Source organism: Phymastichus coffea, unplaced genomic scaffold, assembly GCF_024137745.1.
Source record: "Phymastichus coffea isolate CEN01 unplaced genomic scaffold, Cenicafe_Pcof_1.1 PCOF00004, whole genome shotgun sequence".
Lineage (NCBI taxonomy): Eukaryota > Metazoa > Arthropoda > Insecta > Hymenoptera > Eulophidae > Phymastichus > Phymastichus coffea.
The window spans coordinates 5,686,380-5,710,009 of record NW_026706815.1 but is presented as its reverse complement, the minus strand read 5'-3'; the positions used below and the strand labels follow the sequence as shown (position 1 = coordinate 5,710,009).

The 23,630-nt window shown below is 38.6% G+C and overlaps 1 long non-coding RNA gene across 1 annotated transcript in view; it reads right to left on the bottom strand.

Annotated features, from left to right (window-relative positions):
- Positions 1-23,630, bottom strand: part of LOC131666856 (uncharacterized) — a 223,722-nt gene that overhangs the window by 98,423 nt on the left and 101,669 nt on the right. Inside the window, exon 3 of the long non-coding RNA XR_009302138.1 lies at positions 9,277-9,418. This is a non-coding gene — a long non-coding RNA (uncharacterized LOC131666856). The remainder of the gene's footprint in view (positions 1-9,276; positions 9,419-23,630) is intronic.

Genomic DNA, 23,630 nt, shown 5'->3' with positions numbered 1-23,630 from the left:
CACAACCTGAATTGCAGTTATTATTTTCATTAAAACCAGGTCAAGACCATCGTAGATACAATTTTCAACGAGTAAATGAAGTTGTTGCAATATTTTCAACTAGCGCTGATGGAGAAATACCCGAATCTTACATAACAATTAGGAATAAAAATACAAAAGTCTTGCAATATGTCAGTTCTCTAGATCCTAATGTTAAACCGTGGATTTATCCTTTATTTTACCCATACGGTACACAAGGTTGGCATGTAATGTATGTTTCGCACAGATCATGAACGTACAATTACCCGACTAGATTATGCTAGGACCAGAATGGCAATCATAAATGACGATTTTAATCCTATCATAAGAGGACGTAGACTGTTTCAACAATGGGTAGTAGACAGTTACGTAAAAATTGAAAGAGATAGGATTCAATAGTGTAATTCTTATCAAAAACAATTAAGGGCTGATACGTATCAAGGTTTGAATGATTACATGAGTAATCGTGCAAATGATGTTGATGGGCAAGTAGGTAGAACTATAATACTTCCTTCAACATTTCTTGGTTCCCCTCGATATATGCAACAATGTTATCAAGACGCAATGGCTATTGTAAATGAAACTGGGAAACCTGACATTTTTCTGACTATGACATGTAATCCCAATTGGCTAGAAATAACTAAAAATTTATTACCAGGACAGCAAGCTGCTGATAGACCAGATTTGGTAGCTAGGGTTTTTGATTTGAAAAAAGATCATTTTCTTCATGTTGTTACAAAAGAAAATTTTTTTGGAAAAGTAGCATCTTATAATTATGTTATTGAATTTCAAAAAAGAGGATTGCCACATATGCATTTACTGATCACACTGGAACAAGGCTACAAAATTACTACTCCTGACATAGTTGATAAATTCATCTCAGCCGAAATACCAATTGAAGTGAGAAATCCACGCTTATTTGAAATTGTTTTGAGAACTATGATTCATGGTCCATGTGGTGACTGGTGTATGAAAGACGGTAAATGTTCCAAAAATTTTCCATAAGAATTCCAAGCCACAACTACTATCGACGAAAATGGTTATCCAAGTTACCGAAGAACAGATACCGGTGAAGAGTATGAATGCCCTAATGGACACAAAACCGATAATAGGTGGGTTGTTCCTCATTGTCCTGAGCTATTAGAAATGTTCGACTGTCATATCAACGTGGAAATTGTTTCCAGTATCAAAGCTGTTAAATATTTATACAAATATATTTATAAAGGACACGACGCCGCTACAGGGGTGATCGGAGAAGCTGAAAATCAGAACACTATTGAACACAATGAGTGTCGCAATTTTCTTGAAACCCGTTACGTTGGTCCTGTGGAAGCATGCTACAGAATTTTCAGTAAACCACTACAACATAAAAGTCATTAAGTTACAAGATTACCCATACATCTACCTAATGAACAGGCAGTAATAATTCCCGAAAATGAAGATGAAATGGCATTGTTAGCGTGTTTGAACAATTCAAGTAGCATATTACTTGATTATTTTACTTTGAATGCAACTAATGGTGAAGCAAGACAGTATTACTACACTGACATTCCGAAGTATTTTAGACATATAAAGAAGAAAGTTGATGGGCAAATGACTTCGTCATGGGCACCCAGGAAAAAACATTCTGATTGTATTGGACGCGTGTATTCAATAAGCCCTACACATATTGAATTATTCCACTTACGACAGTTGTTATTGCATGTGAAAGGTGCCACAAATTACAATGATTTGAGAACTGTAGATAATATATTACATCCTTCTTTCACAGCAGCCTGTCTAGCGTTAGGGATTATTGAAGACGACGAGGAATGAAACAAAGCTATGAGAGAAGCAGTAAACTGGATGATGCCGCGGCGCCTCAGACATTTATTCGTTCGTATATTGATTCATTGTCAACCAATTTATCCTGAAAAATTGTGGGAAGCATTTAAAGATTCAATGTCAGAGGACTTTTCACGTAACAATGATTTGAATACTAGCTATCAAGAGGCTTATGCTGAAATAAATAACCTTTTAATTAAAGAAGGAAGAAGTTTAATTGACTTTCCGACAATGAATCAAAATGTAATAGTTGATATTCTTAAAAATAATGATGATGAAGAAAACCGCCGATTGGAAATTGGCAATCAACAATATCAGAAATTAAATGCAGAACAAAAACAAATAGTTGATATCATTCTTGAAGCATCACGTTCACAGAATTATGCTGGCTCAACTTGCTTTTATATAGATGGACAAGGGGGTTCTGGAAAAACGTTTGTTTATACTACAATTTATAATCTTTTAATGTCAGAGAACATACAATGTTCTACGATGGCATACACGGGTATTGCTGCAATATTACTGCCTAATGGTAAAACAGTACATAAGACTTTTGGTTTACCGGTTCCTATGTTTCATGATTCATCTTCAAATTCATCTTCAAATATTAAAATACAATCTAACGAAGGCAAACTTCTGAAAAATGCTAAAGTTTTCATCTGGGATGAAGCACCAATGGCCCCGAGGTATGCTTTGGAAATCGCTAACAGAACATTACAGCATATAATGAACAATGACCTTCCATTCGGTGGAAAAATAATGATTCTGGGCGGTGATTTTAGACAGCTTCTTCCAATACACGTTAATGGAACACGCAGTGAAATATTAAATTTGTCTCTAAAAAATAGTCATTTGTGGACATTTTTTTCCAAATTTCAATTGAAAACAAACATGAGAGTTTTGCCTAATGAAATCGAATTTGCTAAATTTTTGTTACAAGTTGGTGATGGAACGTTGAATGATGAAAATGATAATCTACAGCTTCCAGAGCAAAGTGTACTTCCTGCAAATGAATGTATTGTTCAAAATATTTTCGGTAACTTAATTAAAGATAAGAAATTTGATGATATCACCCACTGTGCAATTTTATCTGCTCGAAATGCTGATGTAGATGAAATGAACATGAAAGTTACTAATCTATTAGATAAAAAAACTGAACACATCTACACTGGTATAGACAGTACAGAGAACTGCGACAATGGGGAGATGCAAGAGATTCTTCTGCCAGAATATCTCAATTCATTAAATCCACCGAACTTTCCGCCTCATAAATTACGCCTAAGAAAATATTGCATAGTAGTGTTAATTAGGAATATAAGCATCAATGAAGGATTATGTAATGGAACGAGATTACAAATAATTGATTTTTCAAATCATTTACTAAAGTGTAAAATATTGACTGGAGATAAATGTAATAACATAATATTTCTTAATAGAATCACATTGTATTGTGAAAATCTATATCCATTTACTTTCAAAAGACGTCAATTTCCTATTCGATTAGCTTTTGCTATGACGATTAATAAAGCTCAAGGACAAACATTAAAAACACTTGGAATCGATCTTCGGAGAGATGTTTTCAATCATGGTCAACTCTATGTCGCTATGTCTAGAGTAAGATCATGGGATTCGTTAAAAATTTATCTGGGAAATCAAAGGCATAATTTATTGGTTAAAAATTACGTATACACAGAATTATATTCAAAAAAATATCGTTTACTTTCAACTTCAGATGGAACCTGATATTTGTTTAATATATTTACTTGGCAAGCGATATTTGCAAATATATTTAAATATTTTATTCTAAACATGCATATTATTGAATTTGTGCGCACAAAGCGCGCTGTCGTGTTCTAGTATCTATTATTTTGATCTCGTCGTATATTTTTAAACCACGATGTGAGACAAGGCATAGGCATATAAAAGCTAGTACAATTAATACGTACTTAGAGCAAGAAAAATTTACTAAAAACATTTGCTAACAAAATTTTCGTTCAAGCATGTTTTGAAAATACGGAAAGCGTTTCAAACCTTTGACATTGATTATAATATTATTGAGTCGAAATCTAGTAATATAACAAACGGTGTCAATCAGAAGTCGATATTTATAACAGAAACAGAATTTACTACTGGAACATTTATTGTAACCAATGTTATGAAGTGGAGTTTGAAGAAATATTAGATATAAAAAAAAATTTCCAAACCAGTAGAAAAGACTACAAATTTTTCACGTTAAAGAGAAATGATAGAATGGATACAGTTTACTGTAAAATTATATGAAGAATTTCATTTTGATGAACATCTAATAATTTATGTCGCTTAATGTACAGATATATTAAAAAATATTGGAAGAATTGAAATTCCGCCATTTCCAACAGCAGTAAGTTTGAAAAGAAGCATGCGTTTGAAACATTCCTGGATATAAATAGCAATGGTCATATAAATATTTATAAAGTGTTACGTGTTTAATTTGTTACATTCATACATTTGTACTGTATTGTTATTACATTTAATTAGGAAAAAAATTTTTTTTTAAATTGTTCAAATTATTATATTAATAATAATTGATAGTAAACATTAATATTTAATTAATTATACAGGCACACAAATAAAAAAAAGTAGGCTATAAAAAAAAAGATGGTACCTATGTACCCTTATGTTTTTTGATGCGCTAAATCCGAATCCATCGTCAGAATTGATCCTACACCCTTCAGTTACTCGTATTCGGGGTACATTACCCCTAAAATTTGGAAAATCCCTTCTAAACTTGGATTCTTCCGTTTATAATAAATTTTCATAGATAAGTTGGATCCCGGTGTAATATTTACAACTACAGCTCTGTATTTTAATGAGCTGAAGTTGAATTTCGGGGTTCAGAGACATGCAACCCCCTAAGTCTGTAGAAAACCACCCCTAATACAAAAAAATTCTTGTCGTGGCAGAAAATGGCGGAGATTGACAAAATCGGAGTATCCGATGCCAAACTTAAAGTAAAGTTGCCTCATTCCATCATTGCAAGCACAGATAAAATGTGTTTTATGATGCAGGGGAGTGAAACCCTAGTATCGGCGGCTGGTCAGGGTGAAAAAGCGGGCCCATAGGCGTCGTCATCATGCTACCGCAGTTCTACAGAAGTGGGAAACTTGGTTTCTGTAGAGTATGAAGTTACAAGTTATGATCTAGTATATCACGACTGCACAGAGAGTGCAGACGTGTTCTGCTATGTATGTGGCGACTTTTGAAGATTTAAGAATAGGAGAAAGATCAATGGTTTTCGGATATCTTACTGCAGGTTTAGAGGTTTGTGACAGGGTTATAGCGATGTTCGCTAGCCCTGTGTACGGCTCTCTCCTCGCGTGAACGCAGCGACCAAGTGTACGCTATATAGCGACTACATACTTGTGTCGTTGCAGGATCTGGAGAGAGGAGCGCGACGATCGGCGAGGTGTCGCCGTGAGTGCGAGTGAGAGCGAGAAGAGCGAGAGCGAGAGAGAGCGATTATGACTGATTTTTGACGGCGAGAGAAGTGGGAGCGCGGCGGCGCGAGGCTTAGAAATTAAGAGAGAGGAAGGGCAGTTAGGCGCGAGCTCTCAAGTAATTAGGGCCGCCTAGAGAGAGACTGGACGGAGCGAGATTCGGCCGGAAAGGAACGACTGCCATCGGTGCGACTGCCACGTTTGCCGGGAAGCCAATAGTCCGAAGCCGAGCCAGTACAAGCAGCGACCATTCGCCGTCTACGAGGCAAAGGCCGTGCTGCGGCCCTTCCTGCAGCAGCTTCCATCGTCGCCAGGGCGCCGTTTCCTGCGGGACTACCCTTTCGTCGGCGTCGCCTCTCTGTCGACGGACCGTCGGCATCCGGTGGGTCCAAAGCCAGTTTATCTCTCTCGCGCCAGCTCTCGCTCGATTATGGACATTAGCGTATTTTGATTTTATCGCGCACGCTGAGTGATCTTGCTCGCGTGATCCCGCGAACTCTGGTCGCGGAAAGGTTGAGCGAGCGCGCTCACCGCGGCGAAGTTAATCTTGTAGCGATATTTATGAAAAGGCGTCAATAAATGAGATCGCCATATATAATATAATTGAATTAAAGTGTCCGATTCTTTGTATCAACCTTCCCCAACCAGAGCGAACTTCGGCCTGTGAAAGTCAGCGCCGGCTTTCTTTACCGAGAAAGAACCCAGAAAAATTAGCAAAGACCAGCCCAAGGCGCACGGAGGCTGACAACTCTTGCAGGTTGTACATCAAGATCAACGGGAATGACACATATTTTTTGCAGTTCGTGTCGTACAATGTTATTACGATATAGGACAATTAAAGAAAAAGATCAGCTTAAATTCACAAAGCCCATGATATGGTCAAAACTGATTTGTAAAGATGATTGCTATTTCTGCATGACAAAAATCACAGGCTTCAGTATCAACAACAAATCGAAGATCAAGTACGCTACGGTTTTCGCAGTGCAAAAGCCGATTAAAACAGAAACAGAGAAAGGAACGGTACATGAACCTATGGATATAGACAATTTAGAAGAGTTAGATGATGATCGGAATGAGACAAGCTAAGAGGAGGATAGTGAAGAATAAGGTGAAGATGAGAAATATATCATATTGAAAACGGCAACCTCTCAGACTTTCACTCAACAGGAATTGAACGATCTCATTCATGAACTAGGACTGTCTAAGGATGGAACTGAACATTTGGCGGTAGCTCTGAAGAAGAAAAACTTACTATCGAAAGGGACAAGCGCTTATACTTACTGAAACAGAGAACAAAGTTTCAGGAAATTTTTTACGAAAGATGATGAAAAGTCATTGGTATATGTGAAAGGTTTGGTAGATAAAATTAAACCAAATGTCTATAGAGAAGAAGAATGGGGGCTGTTTATTGAATCCTCAAAGTGAAGCCTCAAAGCTGTTCTTCTTCACAATTAAAAAACCTTCGCACCTCTTCCAAAAGCACATTCCACCAAGCTTAAAAAGACGTATAAGAATTTGGAAATAGTTCTGGAGAAGATCAAATACGCAGAGAACAAATGGAAAATATGCGGTGATCTGAAGATCGCAACACTTATTCTTGGTCCATAGTCAGGATTCACTAAATATCCCTGCTTCATCTGTTTGTGGGATAGTAGAGATCGAATCAACCACTATTAAAAAATGGAATGGACTAGGAGAGGAGAAATGGAACCAGGCTCTAAAAATATTATTCGCAAATCTCTGGTTGAGCCTACAAATATCCTCTTGCCTCCACTTCACATAAAACTTGGTCTTATGAAACAGTTTGTCAAAGCTTTAAACAAAGATAGTGATTGCTTCGCAGAATGAATTTCTGGGAATGAGCGATGCGAAGTTAAAAGAAGGAATCTTCGACGGACCACAAATTCGAACCTTATTTGCAGATTAGTACTTTGTTACGAGAATGAATGACACCGAGAAGAAACCATGGATCAGATTCAAAGCAGTAGTACATAAATTCCTGGGAAATCAAAAAAGTGATCAGTATCAGATTCTGGTTAATCAACTGCTGGAGAATTACTAGAAATTGTGTTGTTTGATGAATTTGAAATTACATTTCTTACATTCTCATCTGGACTATTTTCCCGCAAATCTCGAGGACTACAGTAAAGAATAAGGTGAATTATTTAATTGAGATATATAGGAAATGGAACCTAGATACCAAGGAAGATGGGACATAAACATTATGACAGATTTCTATTGGATGTTAAAGAGGAATACTGAAACTAAAGGAAAGAAGAGAAAAAAAAATCCACTACACAGATCGTTTGAAGTGACAAGGGTTTGGTACAAACGAAGAAAATGACGGATTTATGAAATAAGTTTACGGTTATTTTGATGCAGAATCAGTTCATGTAGACGCAGAGTAATTTTTTGACTATCAAAATTTTTCTTACCGTTACTATACTGAGGAAATTCTTTTTCTTTCGAACAAAAATTCCTATGTGATGTTCCGGATGAAGGAACAGTTTTTTTTCAGACTTAGGGAGTTGCGAGTTTTGAAAATTTCGAAATCCTGTTCTGCCTCGGAGGTACATACAATTTTACTCTTCTAGTTCAGCATTTGATACTCTGATACCATTACCGCAGTATTTCGTTTAGACAGGGAATGTTCCCGATTAAGGGTGGTTTTCTGCAGATTAGAGGGTTATAAATTTTGAAAACCTATAAATTATGCTCTGCACCTGAGTGTACGTGCAACTTTAAACTCTAAGCTTAGCACCGGATACTCCGATTCCGTCAATCCCCGCAATTTTCTACCATGACAAGAATTTTTCTGTATTAGGGGTGATTTTATGCACACTTAGAGGGGTGCATGGCTCTGACACCTGAAAATTCAACTTCAGCCCATTAAATATTACACCGGGGTCCAACTTATCTATGAAAATGTATTATAAACGGAAGAATCTAAGTTTAGAAAGGATTTTCTGAATTTTATGGGTAATTTACCCCGAATACGAGTAACTGAAAGGTGTAGGATCAATTCTGACGGTGGGTTCGGATTCAGCGCACCAAAAAAACATAAGGGTACATAGGTGCCATCTTTTTTTGATAGCCTACTTTTTTTTTATTTGTGTGCCTGTATTATGAAGATCTCATATCGTTGAGTACACATATACTTCATCAAATACGATGTCATTTCATGGATACCTATTACTAAGATGTAAAAAGTACCATATATACTTAAGGATTAGAGCAATGATTGCTCAAGAAAAACAGTAGCTGATACTTCGTTTCGGTTCACGGTCTGCAACTGACTGGCAGTGCTATCGTTGCTATGTGAGTGTAATCTAAATGTGAATTTTCTTTCAGTGCATGTGTCTTTCGCCAATTGATTGAGGTATTGCTGTCTGCAGCAGCAATATCATCGCCCAGATAATCAATAATAATTTACTTTACGAGCGTCTTTGATTTCGTCGCGTGCTTCGCGTCTTACCCATAGCTCGCACTTATGATTGATTTTTTTACCTTTCTTTCTCTGTCGCGAATCAACAAGAAAAAACAAGTGCGGCCTACAATTTTTCTTTGCGATCACGTGTATAATGAAATCTCTCGGCACGAATATATAATTAATGTATTGATGGAAAAGCAATAAACTCGTCTTATCTTTTCTTATAGTTTCATATCACAGTTAAAGATTAAGTAAGATGTTATCACAAGTAATCACCTGTGATAACATCCTACCAATCCTTGATCGCAATAAGAACCCATAATCTCATTTAATTCGTTTCTTGCTTTGTTTTATGTTTCCGTGCGAAACGTGTTTGCTACAACACAACTCTTAAGTAACAGGTCGGGACGACGGTTAGCCCCACAGCGAGAGATATTTCAACGGTGTTAATAATTAAATTTATTTAACTCTACCGAAATGATAACATTTTCCTATCGAACAACAGGATCCAAATAAAAAATTACTTACATAAATAAGGTACCGTAATTTCCGCTTTAGATCACTATGTTTTTCTTTATAAGTAGGTATGATATTTTTCGAGTTATTTTCATTTTTCATCCTCGTGCATCCATTTGGCATTTTATTTAATTATTCAGAATCTGGATCTTATCTAAAAAAATAAACACTTCATAAATAACACAACTTTATTATTGGTTAAGATAAGTATTAATTATTATAATAATTAAGTATAAATAAATAAAATTCATCGACTGTTACGTGCTAGATAATATATGTACACTCCCGGTCAAAAGTTATTGCGCATCCAAACATAAAATTACTAAAATTTCTAAGTTTTGCATCATTCAAATGTTCAAAGACATGGAGAATCGAAATTTAACGTTGTTTTGAAGAAAATGCTTTTAAAATCGCTGAATTTGAATACAGAGATGAGCACAAATTTCTAAAAAAAAATTTTATTTTTTAAGATAAGATTAAAGACAAATTATTTAAAATAATTGTGACTTTTATGTTTTGAAAGAATTTGGAAATACCTTTCAAATGAGCTCTAGCTGTAAGTTGATTTCGAACTGACAAGGAAAGGTACCCAACCAAGAACTCACCGATTTTTATACATATTGTAGAACATAAAAAAATAAGAGACAGGTTTTTTTTTATCGGGTAATTTTCACTTTTAAGGGGTAAAAACGTCCCCTAAAGTTAACCCCCAAAAAGCGTTTTTTTTTAATATCTCGGCTTAAAATTAATATTTTTCAGTGAAACAAATTGGAGGTTATTTCTTACAACCGAAGCAAGTATTTCATGGTAATTTTAAGAGTAAGGGTAGCATCCCCTATTTTTTAGAGGTTGAAAACATATATTTTTTGGCAAAATTTTATAATAAAAAAGTTTAAACCGACTAAAAAAATTGGAAAAAATGTGAAAATGTCCATAATAACAAAATTTAGTTGACGTCTTTCTTTGTTTTAATAAATATTACCCTAAGGGGGTAAACCACCCCTAACACAAAATAACTGTAAATATGTAATTCAATACATAATAACAAAATTTAGTTGATGTCTTTCGGTGTTTTAATAAATATTTATCTCTAAGGGGGGTAAACCACCCTAATACAAAATAACTGTAAATATATAATCCAATACATAATATTTCGTAGAAAGTTTGTATATAGAGGTTTTCGAGGTCATTGATTACAAATCTGTTATCAAATTTTTAAAATTTAAAATGGCGGACTAATATGGTGAACGGAAATATCGAAAAAAAAATTTTATATCTAAAAAGTTTTAAACGACCAAAAAACTTGAAAAAATTTATAAACATCTATAATAAACAATTAAGTTTTTTGGATGTTTTATAGATACGACCCTTAAGAGGGGGTAAACCACCCCTAACATAAGATAACTATAAGTACACTTCAATCCATAATATTTTGTAGAAGGTTTGTATATAGAGGTTTTCGAGATCACTCTTTACAAATCTGATATTAGATTTTGAAAATTTAAAATAGCGGAACCAATGTGGTGGACGAAAATGTCGAAAAAAAATTTTAACTTTCATAAAAACTTGTTTACAAATGTGTGATTTTTAAAACCTGTACATGTGAACTAAAGAGCCTTAAACCCTAAACCCCTAAACAATAAATAGGCTAGATGCCTGTGCTTTTTAACCAAACCACTTCAAATTCCTAAATTTGTAAACAAGAAAATTCTGTGTGTGAAGCAGTTTTATAATTTCCGTAGAAATTGTTATCAGAATATTATTGAAATTCCTTTATTGTAAATTTAACTTATAATATATTATTGTTTATAATATTAGAGTATAATAATTATAATCTACAATCTTTTATCTTTTGCCATAGTGCATTTTGTGTATTGAGCATAAAATATATTATTTTACGAAGTTTTTACAATAATGGTAGTCCTCATAAAAGTGTTTAAAGCACAATGCTTTTTTGCACCAACATCGTACAATTGCAATATTTGTCCATCCTTCTATTTCACAATGTGTTGTACAGGACTTTCCAAAACTGAAATCTATAGGATTATCAAATTTATCTGGTTTTTCATTGACGTAACCGCTTTTATACTAGGAATATTTAAACAAATCTATATATCTCGGTGAAGACAGTTGGTTGTGAACCAATGATTGAAGTTTAATTATATTATTTCTCACATGTAAATTCATATCATGATCCATTAACATTACATTATCAGAAAATGTTTGGACAAAGTTTTTCCAAATACGGAATCCATAGACATCAAGTGGTTGTATTTTTCCTGTGGTTCCAGTTGGAATTTTTTTTATATTAATAATTTTATTTTGTGGCATCGTTTCTTCTATAACTTTGTCACAATGACCACTCCAAGAATCAAGTAATAATATTAAGTGATGGCCTACATGGGGATAAAATATTTTTTACAACCAGATTTTAAAGTGATCTGCAATTAAACGACTTACTAATTAACTGATCAACGATATTACAATGTAAAAATAGTTATTAGTTCCCTTACTTGTTGTTAATTTTCCAGATTTGGATGCTTCCACGTACACGTTTTCTGGTCTAAATATGTTTTGTTCTACAATAGGGCCAAACTTGCCACTTGGTTCCTTTAAAACTAGAAATAGCGGTGACAACAGTTGTCCAGTAGCTGATATTAGTGGCTATATAGTATAACTATGCGTTGTTGCTAAAATTTACTGTACCAGACATTGCACTTGCTTTTCTCCTTCTACTGCTAATGTTCTTCCAGAATGTATTTCTAGCTGAAATCCGCTCTGATCTGAATTATACAAATTTTCGAGTCCAATCCTTGGTATACACGATTTAACGTCATCGATAAATGCTTCAGCTTTAGCAGTAAGTTTTGCACTACTTTCTAGCGTTTTTCTTGTTATGAACTTATTTATTTTCCTAGAAACTATTCTGTGTGCTTGCTTAAATTTGAGTAACCAATGTTTAGAAGCTTTGAATCTAATATCATCAAAACCAATTTCTTTTTTAGCTTATAAGGCCTATCGAATTATATCATCATCATGGATAATTGAACCACTGTCGATAGCTGCTTTAAAATTATCCAGGGTATACTGACAAATTTGTGCTACTTTTTCTCTATACGTGCCACCTTTATTAATTGAATTAGTCCAACGACGTAGCTGACTAATAGATGATACTTTTTTGAATCTGTTTTGCATTGTTTTTAGACTGAAATTTTGTTTCGTTTTGCTACTTCTCCAAAAATCTACAGCTCTTTTTTTGTATTTAAAATCTAGTTCTTCATTATCTGCTGTACATTGATTTGTTGGTGCTATATCCGGATCAGGAAAATGATGTTGCACTTCATCTTCAATTATTTCCGCATTATGGTCTATATACTCTTCTTGAAAATCCAAAGAGTCATCAGTAATCGTTTCTACATCGTTGAAATCACGTGTTGCATCTATTAAAATTTCTTTTATTTTTTCGGCCAACTCTGTTTCATGATAATTCGTGACACTATCTGGTATCTTTAACGCTTGAAAGTATGCTAATAATAAGTTTAGAACGTTTAACGGATTAATTTTCATTTTTCAATCTGAAATAAAAACAAGCGGTAAAATTTATACAAGCTATATTTTTGCATGTAAGGCACGACTGCTACATTTTTACCAGAATAAAACGAGTGAATGTAAATTGAATTAAATCATTAATTCATGCATTGAAGAAGAATTCTCTTTCCACTTTGTGATGTTCGGGAAACTCTATTTTTGGTTCACTTTATAGGCGCCGAAAATGATAGTTTTTATTCACATGTTATAAAAAAACTCTTTGAGTTTGTCTCCACCGAAAGTATACTGTTATATGCATGTAAATCGGGCGGAAAATAAACTTACGGGCGAAAAAGTACAGAAAAGGAAAAAATTTCCGTCATAGAGCTTACATTCCATTGTAGGGCTCTCTTTTCCGCGCTAGAGCGGAAAAGAGTGCTATAATTTCCACTCGAATTTAAATGTATGTAATAACACACTTACGGTGCAGATTAGACAAAAAATGTGGTGTGCATAATGGGTGGAAAGAAGACGATAATAATGAGTGATTGTCAGCCTCACTTCGCTAGGGTGACAACTGTCACACTCGTCTGTAATCGCCTTCTTTCCGCCCTTAATGCGTAACATACTAATGATGGTTTATGCCTAGTCGCAAGGCGAAAAATCACGCGATTTTCGTGGATCTTTTTGAGAAATTAAAACAGTCTTTTTGCTTACAGCAAATTGTTGGTTGAAAAGTAGATGTATTGAAAAACTTTCATGAATTTTGGTATTGAAAAATATTGTAAATTAAGGAAATTATAGCCATGTTAAGAAAACCTGTCTTTTTCAGAGTTGTTTTTCGGTGACGAAGATAAATTGAAAATCGTAAAAGCAATCGTCTTAAAATTTTGCTTCCTCCTAGAAGAAGCTTTGTAATAGTATAATTTTCAGCTTCATAAAAAAACTTCGTTTCAAGTTCAAAAAACGTGTTTTTAGAAAATGTCCGTACGGATGTGTGTGTGTGTGTGTGTGTGTATGTGTATGTTTTATCAACACATTTTTGATTTATAGTGAATTTTCGATTTTTGAAAAACGGTTTTTCTATTCTTCAGATGAAAAAAATGAAGATATTTAAGATCGTACAAATTGTTTTTGAAAGAATACCAAATACTTATCTTTTCACTAAAAGAACATTTACTTACAATTAGCTATAACCATAACTTTGTTATTCACAAAAAGGGTTTCCTTTTTAAAAACGTTATATCTTTTAAATTAAATCCGACTAGGCCCAAACATTTTCTAAAAATACGTGATTCAACCTCCAAACACCTTCAAACTTACTTCTATGAAGTTTTAACTGAAAATTTTACTATTATAATGCTTTCTCTGGGAGGAAGCAAAATGAAAAATTGAGTCTTCGAAAAACCACGTTATTTCATAAAACGGCCGTCATTTTCTTTCAAATAATTTTTCGAAAAACCCTTGTGAACCAACAATTTTTTGTAATAAAATACAGTTTTTAACTCCTTTTTAAAAAATCACCGAAAATCGCGTGTTGTTTTTTCGCTTTGAAAACAGACATGGCACCTTCAGCGAACTCATATTAGTTCAAAATTTATTTCACACTTTAAATAATCATTTTTTAATCGGTTACACTTTTTGTTCTGGTGAAAATATAAGGCCTATTGTGTAGGAGTCGTGCCCAAAATGAATGATAAGTAACTATTACAATAGTATTTTTACACTTGAAATCGCTAAACAAGAGACTGTACTGGTCGAAGCATTTTTATTTCTGAAGGAATTTTGAAAAAAACAATTTTTTTTCGTTACAATAAATTTTCGAAACATGAAACAAAACAGCACCTTTTCTAGACGAGCCCCTTGAGCGGTATAGAGTTTAATTTGAAGAAGAAAAAATACAAAAATTTATTTATTCATTTTATATAAAACGTAATAATTACTGAAAAGATGCTCAAAAAGTGAATAAAATACTTACGTATTTTTTAAATAATTACTTTTAAACTAATTACACAGTCCTACAAAAATACCTTAATTTTTTGCACAAGCAAACCATATATGTTTTCCCAAAGAATTTTTGGCGCTGAAACCAAATCCGGCCTCAGAATTGCTCCAGCACGTCAGGATTTTGAGATATCTTAACCTAAAAGTGCAAAAATAGCGATTTTTGCCTATATTTGAGGTTATGTAGCACTACGACATTCTCTATACACAAAAAACTATAAACGACATCTTAAAGTAGCAGCCTAGTCCTTTCAAATGCCGTTGAGATTGCTCAAATAGCTTATTTTTTCTTTAAGATATTGTATTTTAAAGTTTTTCGTTTTCATAAATATTGTACCTCTCAGAACATACTCGTATAGCTTTGAACGTTTCGACGTCGAATTTTTTGTCAAGCGTCTTCAATCAATTACTGTTCTACAACAAAATTAAGATATATACCATGGACAGGCTAACCCAACTTTAACATAAATTACGTCATCCCTATGAACCCTTACAGCCCTTATAAACCACCCCTACCTGAGGAGGGGTATATCAGAGACAATGTCAATGAGATATTCATTTTTTTACAGAAAAGCAATTGATTAAACTCGTTCTAACCAGCGTTAAGTAGGTTAGCCTGCTTGGGGGTTGGTAGGGCGGTTTGTGAGGGTTGTAAGGGTATCTGGAGATAGAGTACGTCAAGAATAAAACAGATAAGCCTATCTGTGGTTGAGATCTTAGGTTCCTCATGGAAAAGCAGTCGATTAAACTCGCTCTACCCAGATTTATCGTAGGTAGGTTAGCCTGTTTAAGGGTTGGCAGGGGTGGTTTTTAAGGGTTGTAAAGATTTATAGGAATGATATAATTTAAGTTAAAGGTAGGTTAGCCTGTCTATGGTATATATCTTAATTTTCTTGCAGAACAGTAGTTAATTGAAGTTGTTTGTAATAAAATTCGACGTCGAAACTTTCAAAGCTGTACGAGTATGTTCTGAGAGGTACAATATTTATGAAAACGAAAAACTTTAAAATACAATATCTTAAAGAAAAAATAAGCTATTTGAGCAAACTCAACGGCATTTGAAAGGACTAGGCTGCTACTTTAAGATGTCGTTTATAGTTTTTTGTAAATATAGGCAAAAATCGCTATTTTTGCACTTTTAGGTTAAGATATCTCAAAATCCTGACGTGTTGGAGAAATTCTGAGGCCAGATTCGGTTTCAGCACCAAAAATTCTTCGGGGAACCATGTATGGTTTGATTGTGCAAAAATCTTGTCGGACTGTGTTATTTTTACTTTTAAAATTTATAGAAGCTTTTATTCACTTTGAAATTGAATAATGAAAATCTATATAAAATCACTAAAAAAAATTTTCTACAACTGTATGATACCACTGACAAAAAAAAAGACGTACTATTCGTACTTTCCGGCATCGAACTAGAATACCCATAAAACTCACGCACTATCGAAAAAATAACACAGGCAGCTGAGGTAAACACTTGATGAAAACAATCTAAAAAAAGAATATACTGATTCACACATATTGTCAACAACTTTTATTAGTGAAAGACATTTATCTGTGGAATTATGATTGAATGTATGATAACATTCATTAAACTAATGAATGTATATAGTATTCCCTTTCAATAACAACGTGTTCTTTAATTGCAAATGAAGTTCGAGTAATAATATTCTTTTATGTATTTTTACCAATAAAAAAAATCATAATAGTAATATAATAATAATAATAATAATAATAATAATAATAATAATAATAATAAAGCCGGGCTGGTCTAGTGAGTGGTAACACCTCACTGGGCAAATGCTAGCTTCCAACGTCCACGACGTGCCCGGTGGAAACGATGTCCGTCGCGTCAATGCTCTGAGCAGCAACGCCATAACGGACACGGCCAAGAGGAAGATATGGCTCACAAATGACGCAAAAGATAATGGTATTCTGCCGATGTGTCCAACCATTAATCACTTATACACATACACACTCACACACTACGCAAACACTCACACACACACGCCTTCTGGCTAACCGGGGAAGTGAATGCTCGGCGACCCTATGAACGGGCCTTACCGAAAAGCGAATGGTACGGGACTCCTATAAACGGAGCCGCCCGAAAGCGAGTGAAGGGGATCTCTCTAAACGGGCTCTCCCCGTGAACGAAGCCCGGTTTTGCCCATTGGCACTTACATACACGCACACATCACAGGGGGGAACACTGAACACACAGGGTAAATACACAGGGGGGGACCTCAGGGGCCGCGCGTTGTCCCAGCGCGGTTCGTGGAGTCGCGACCACGAGGGACCTCTAGCATAACGGGACAGAAAACTATGGAAAATGCACAAAGAAAACATTGATTTACCTCAAGTGGTAATCCCTTCTCAGGGAGAATCCACCCCGGGTTCGCATCGGGTCAAAGCCCGGGTGGCCACGGGCAGCGGCAAGGATTTTGAGGGCCGCACCTTGTGCATGGCGAAGAGGAGGACCAAACGAAACGATACGAACAAAAATACACTGAACATACCAGAACGACAGAGGACAGACAGTGTATCAAGTGGCGGCAGCGGGGTGAGTTACGCCTCCGCCACAGACAACCAAGAACAGACGTCAGGACGAACACCCACGATAAACAAAACACGAGACATGACTGAACTGCTAAGGCTAATACAAGAGATGGCGACAAAAATGGCCGAAGCAGCAAACATACAAAAAAACATGAATATGACAGTGAAGACTGGAATCAAGACAATTCTCGAGACTGTGGACATTGCGCTTCACAAGCGGATGGACACAGCTCCGGAAGGACACCGACGAGACAGCAACAAGACAAGCACGACGACGAACAACAACGCAGAGACGCCACAGACGAAACGGAAACGTTCGCTGACCGGAACCACGCCGGAGCCCTCACAAAAGAGGCCACCGACGACAGATTCGACCAAAGACTGGCAGACCGTTACACGGAAAAAAACAAAAAAGAAAACGGACGCAAGGAATCGACCTGACAAGGACAGACCGGCCCACCAGAAAAGGGGACTCGCTGTCCTCGTCAAACCGGGGACACACGCGTCGTACTCCGATATCGTCTGAAAAATCCGGACAACGATCGATCCGAAGGAGAGTCACGTACAGGTGACGACCCTGAGGAAGACTAAGAACGGTCTGTGCCTATTGAAGCTGCAGGTAGACGCAGACAAACTAGACGGACGCGACGTGTTTGAGCGACAGATCCAGGAGGCCATCGGGGAAGCAGGCAGTGTCAGGGCTATGACTTCCAAGGTACAATTGGAGATCATGGATCTGGACTGCGTTGCGACTCCGGAAGATGTGACGGACGCGCTCAGACGAGAGTCTGGGCGAGACACAGACTTTCGGGTCCACATTTTCGGTCCTAACCGCGCTGAGCAGTATATGGCGGTCTGCGAAATGGAATCGTGAGAAGCCGAGGCGCTGCTGCGGCGCGGTCGGATCGGAATTGGCTGGGTGCACTGCCGCGTCCGAAAAAGACTGACGGTGACGAAATGTTACAGGTGCCTGGGCTTCGGCCACGTGAAGGCCGAATGTACGGGCAAGGACAGGACGAAATGCTGCCGCAAATGCGGCTCATCCGGACATTACGCGACGGAATGCAAAGGAGAACCGGTCTGCCCACTGTGCTCCGAGGCCGGGCATGGGGACGTCGCCCACCTCGCCGGAAACGGCAGGTGTGCTGTGTTCCGGGCCGCGCTGGAGGAGTGCAGGAGGCGTGCCGGAAGACGGACAGAGTAGTACAAGGAAACTTGAATAGAAGTAGGACTGCAGACATGCTCCTACCGTAGATAGCCGACGAACATGACGCGGATATTCTGATCCTGTGTGAACCATACAGGAAAAGGATGTCCCAGACATATATTACAAACAGGACAGAGACCACTGCTATCTGGGTAAGGGGCGCCGCTCAATTTAGAGTCTCCAACCGCGGAGTCGGGGACGACTACGTCTGGGCTACAGTCGGCGCTGTCACTTATGTCAGCGTCTACTTGACACCCAACTGCACCGCGGCGGAGTTCGAAAGGAAGGCGACGCTGTTGGAGGACGGGATCAGGGACCTGCCCGGAGATGTCATCGTTGCGGAGGATCTTAATGCGAGGGCGATCGAGTGGGGAATGAAAGAAACGAACCGACGTGGACGACTGCTGCTGGAAATGGCCGCAAGGTTGGACCTAGCAGTAGTAAATACGGGACACACGCCGACGTACAGACGACCAGGGATTGGAGACTCCATCCCTGACGTGACGATGACGTCGGACAGAATCCTGCCACGGCTGAGGGGGTGGCGGGTGGTCGAGGACTATACAGCCAGCGACCATCAATACATCGTCTTCGAAGTGGCGGGACGGACAGAAACGAGACAAACGAGAATCCACCAACCCCCGCGGTGGAACCTTAACAAACTTGACCGACAAAAATTTTCGGAGGAGTTGATGGCGGCATCAGCCCCGGGGTCGAAGATTCCTCCTGAGCTAACGGGCCGGCGTAGAACGGAAAGACTGACAGACGAGACAGCGAAATTAATAAACAACTTGTGCACCAGCACAATGACGAAACGACGACAGATACAAAAAAGACGACCACAATACTGGTGGACGGACGAAATAGCCGAGCTACGCAAGATATGCCTGGCAAATCGGCGACGTGCGACGAGGGCTGGAGGTGGACCCGAAAGGGGAAAACTTCAGGCCATATACAAAACAGCACGGAAGACGCTGACGAAAGAAATACGGGACAGCAAGACGCGATGCTGGAGGAAGCTCTGCGAGGAGGTGAACGAGGATCTCTGGGGAACCGGCTACAAGATTGTGACCGGGAAACTAGGGGCCCGAGTCTCACCGGAACTTAAAGATGCCGAAACAGCAGGACGGATTGTTGACGGATTGTTTCCGACGCACCCGATTAGGACAAACGTGATGGATGACGTGGACGCACAAATGCCCCCCCGCTTTTACCGCTGAGGAGCTCATCAGAGCAACGAATGCGATGAAGACGGGTAAGGCACCGGGACCGGACGGAGTACCATCCGAGATCCTCCGGCTCGTGGCTTGTCTACGGCCGGAGATACTTCTCGACCTGTACAATACGTGCTTGACGACAGGAACGTTCAGCGATCGGTGGAAGGAGGCGAGGCTCGTTCTTATTCAAAAAGGTAGGGGCGACCCTGGCATTCCTTCGGCCTACCGGCCGTTGAGTTTACTTGACACTACTGGTAAACTCTTTGAACAATTACTCAGACCGAGACTGACGGACGCGATACAGGCCGGAGGGGGTCTCTCAGATTTGCAATTCGGCTTCAGGAGGGGTCGGTCGACGATTGGAGCGATCCAAAAGGTGATTGATTCTTTCCTGGAACTAGACAGACACTGCCATGCGGCGCGACCCATTGTGCTGCTAGCGACGCTCGACATCAGAAATGCTTTCAACTCGACCAGGTGGGTGGATATCTTGGAGGCGCTGAAAAGCAACTTTCGGATCCCACCGTACCTGGTTCGGGTTGTGGAGGATTATCTCAGAAACAGACGAATAACGTTCGAGACGATCGAAGGACAGGTAACGAGACAGGTCACCGCTGGGGTGGCTCAGGGGTCGATACTGGGACCCGACTTTTGGAATGGTCTATACGATAGTCTGCTTTGGCTTGGGATGCCACTCGGAGTGACCCTCGTCGCCTACGCTGATGACGTGACGGCGGTGATCACGGAGAGATCTCCCGAGCTGGCGCTGCTGACGTTGAACCAGACCATGAGACGAGTTGGACGATGGATGACAGAACACGGACTGCAACTCGCAACAGAAAAGACGGAACTTATGCTTCTCACGAGAAGACGCATACAGATGATACTACCCATGAGAGTGGGTACTTACGAAACGGAGACCAAGGGGGAAGTCAAGTACCTTGGGGTAACCCTCGATACGAAGATGACCTTCTGGCCTCACATACAGAAGACAGCCCGAAAAGCGGCAGAGAGAATAGCATCCTTGAGCAGCCTGATGGCAAACACGACGGGACCGAGACCAGGAAAGCGGCGACTGCTAATGGCGACAGCTTATTCGATCCTCTTATACGGCGCGGAAATATGGGCAGATTCCTTGAAGACAAAGAAGTACTATAAGGCAATGACGATGGTACAGAGACAGGGCGCTCTGTGAATCGCTTGCTCCTACCGAACAGTCTCTGCGCAGGCTGTCCTGGTGGTGGCGAGCGTAATACCCGTGGATCTTCTTGCCTCTGAACGCAAAAGGATCTATGGGAGCAGCGCAGACATAGGACGAAAGAACGCGGCAATCGTTGAACGCGAAAGGACGATCGACATGTGGCAAGACCGATGGACATAAGAACGAGGTTGCAAATGGACGAGACGACTGATACGGGACGTGAGACCGTGGCTCGGAAGTAATTTTGGTGATGTGAATTTTCATGTCACCCAGCTCTTGACGGGCCATGGGTACTTTCGACGGTCCCTCCTCAATATGAACAGAGTATGAACACCCGACTGCAAGTATTGTGGACACGAACGAGACGACGCGGAACACACGTTTTTCGGGTGCGACCGCTAGACAAGACTCAGACGAGAACTAGAGACAACAGTTGGCAACATCACCCCCGATAACATTGTAGAGGTGATGCTGCATAAACCTGAATGGTGGCGTTTAGTCGCTACCTATACGGAAACCATACTAAGACGTAAGAACGCGGACGACTGTCTGAAGGACGACTGAGCAGACGGATTGACGCGACATAACGACGCACGGTGAAACGATACGAACGATCGAACACAGACAGAACCCCCAGTCAGAAGTAATATCAACATAGTCCCTGGCTGGGGGAAGGACAACAAGGAGATGGCGGTTTAGTGGGTAGGCCTGTCTTTTTTTTGGGGAGTCCCACGTACCTCCTTAGATATCAAGACTAAGGGGAATCCGCAAAAAGGATTCCGCAACTCCTTGTAAAAAAAAAAAAAAAAAAATAAGCATAATTACAATAGCAATAATAACAGTAATACTGATAATAGCAATGATAATGAAAAATAATAAGAATAATGACAATAATATTTATTATTGAATTTAGATTTTTTTGATAAATTCATTAAATCGTATCAAATAGTATTATTATGGAATTCCAGCCTGTAAATATTTTACTATAGATAGAATAATCATTACTTCGAGAATTCGTCTAAAAAACTTTTGGCTTACAAAATAATTGTAACAATGAAAAACTCTTAAGTTTGCCAACATTAAAATTTATTACAAAACGCAAAAGAGGTTGATAAACTAATTTTATTAACATATGTTTTTTCATTTGCAAAAAAGTGTGGACTTTTTAAATTTATAAAATATTATATTTATGAAATTTTCGGAATACTTTATAATTTATGAAATTACTTTTGAAATTATGCTAATTTATAAAAGGAGAAAAATAAATAATCTTTGATTAAAACATAAAACGAGACGTTATTTGTTACATACAAAATGATTGAATAAAATATCGGTAATATGTCTATACTCTGTAACGGGAGTAATTTCCTTCGTAAGCGAATCACTGTCCGTTAACAAAATATCTATGTCGTCGTTATTTCCTTCTTTTCGGCTAGCTCCGTGCCGGCGGCTCTACCTGAAAACGAGCGCGAAAGCACGGGAAAACGAAGAAGAGCGACGGTTGCAGGTTCTCCGAAAACGTTGCGAAGGAGAAGGGAACGCAGAGAAAGATTTGGTGTAATCGAATAATCTCGCCGTCTTACTCAGTACAACCAGAACGGATTTTATTCGATTATTTTGTTTACACACTCGCGTGCATTCCGCATCGACCGAGAGGTTCACGGCGCACGGTCTACTTAACGTACGCGTGAGAGAGAGACAGGTGATACATTTTCAAGTGGCGCGCGGTCGACGCAGTTCGTATACGCTCGCTTAATAGGACTCGCACTCGCAATCACGTTACAACGGAGGGGGACTTACTCGGTCGGTCGCAGCCGTAGATAGCTTTTCCCTGTAACCCGAATCTAGTCGTGTGCAGATCGTCGCCCAATACTGTCGAGATCGGGGAGGTCTCCGGGCTGATGTTGTGGGCGACTAGTCGAGACTCCTCGCTCTGCTGGTAACTTTCGGTTCGGTCGCCCCCGTATGCTGATCGTAGTAGGATGTCGATCCCGACCACCGTATTCCTTCTGTACAATTGCTCAATCTCACTCAACGATCACACTATTCCACTCGATTCTCCACACCCAAAAAGTCAAATCTACAAAGGATCCTCGAACACGTGCTGCTCGCTTGCCGGTCTCACGTGTACTCTCTCGAATCGACGCGTCCTAGCTATCTCTCTCTCTCTCTTTATCGCTGCGCGGGTCTATTGCGCATGGCGCGCTATTTTAAATCTCGCTCATCTACACCTTAACAAGCCTAATCGTTACAACTCATATCTACGGTAAAGTATAGGCCTTAGGCCTGTTTGGCGGTTAGGGGTTTAGAGTCGTTTGGTTAAAAAGCACAACCATTTAGCCTATTTGTTGTTTAGGCGTTTAGGGTTTAAGGCTCTTCAGTTCACATGTACAGGCTACAAAGATCACACATTTGTAAACAAGTTTTTATGAAAGTTAACATTTTTTTTCGACATTTTCGTCCACCACATTGGTTCCACCATTTTAAATTTTCAAAATCTGATATCATATTTGTAAAGAGTGATCTCGAAAACCCCTATATAGAAACCTTCTACAAAATATTATGGATTGAAGTGTACTTATAGTTATTTTGTGTTAGGGGTGGTTTACCCCCCCTTAGAGGTAGTATCTATGAAAAAACCAATAAACTTAAT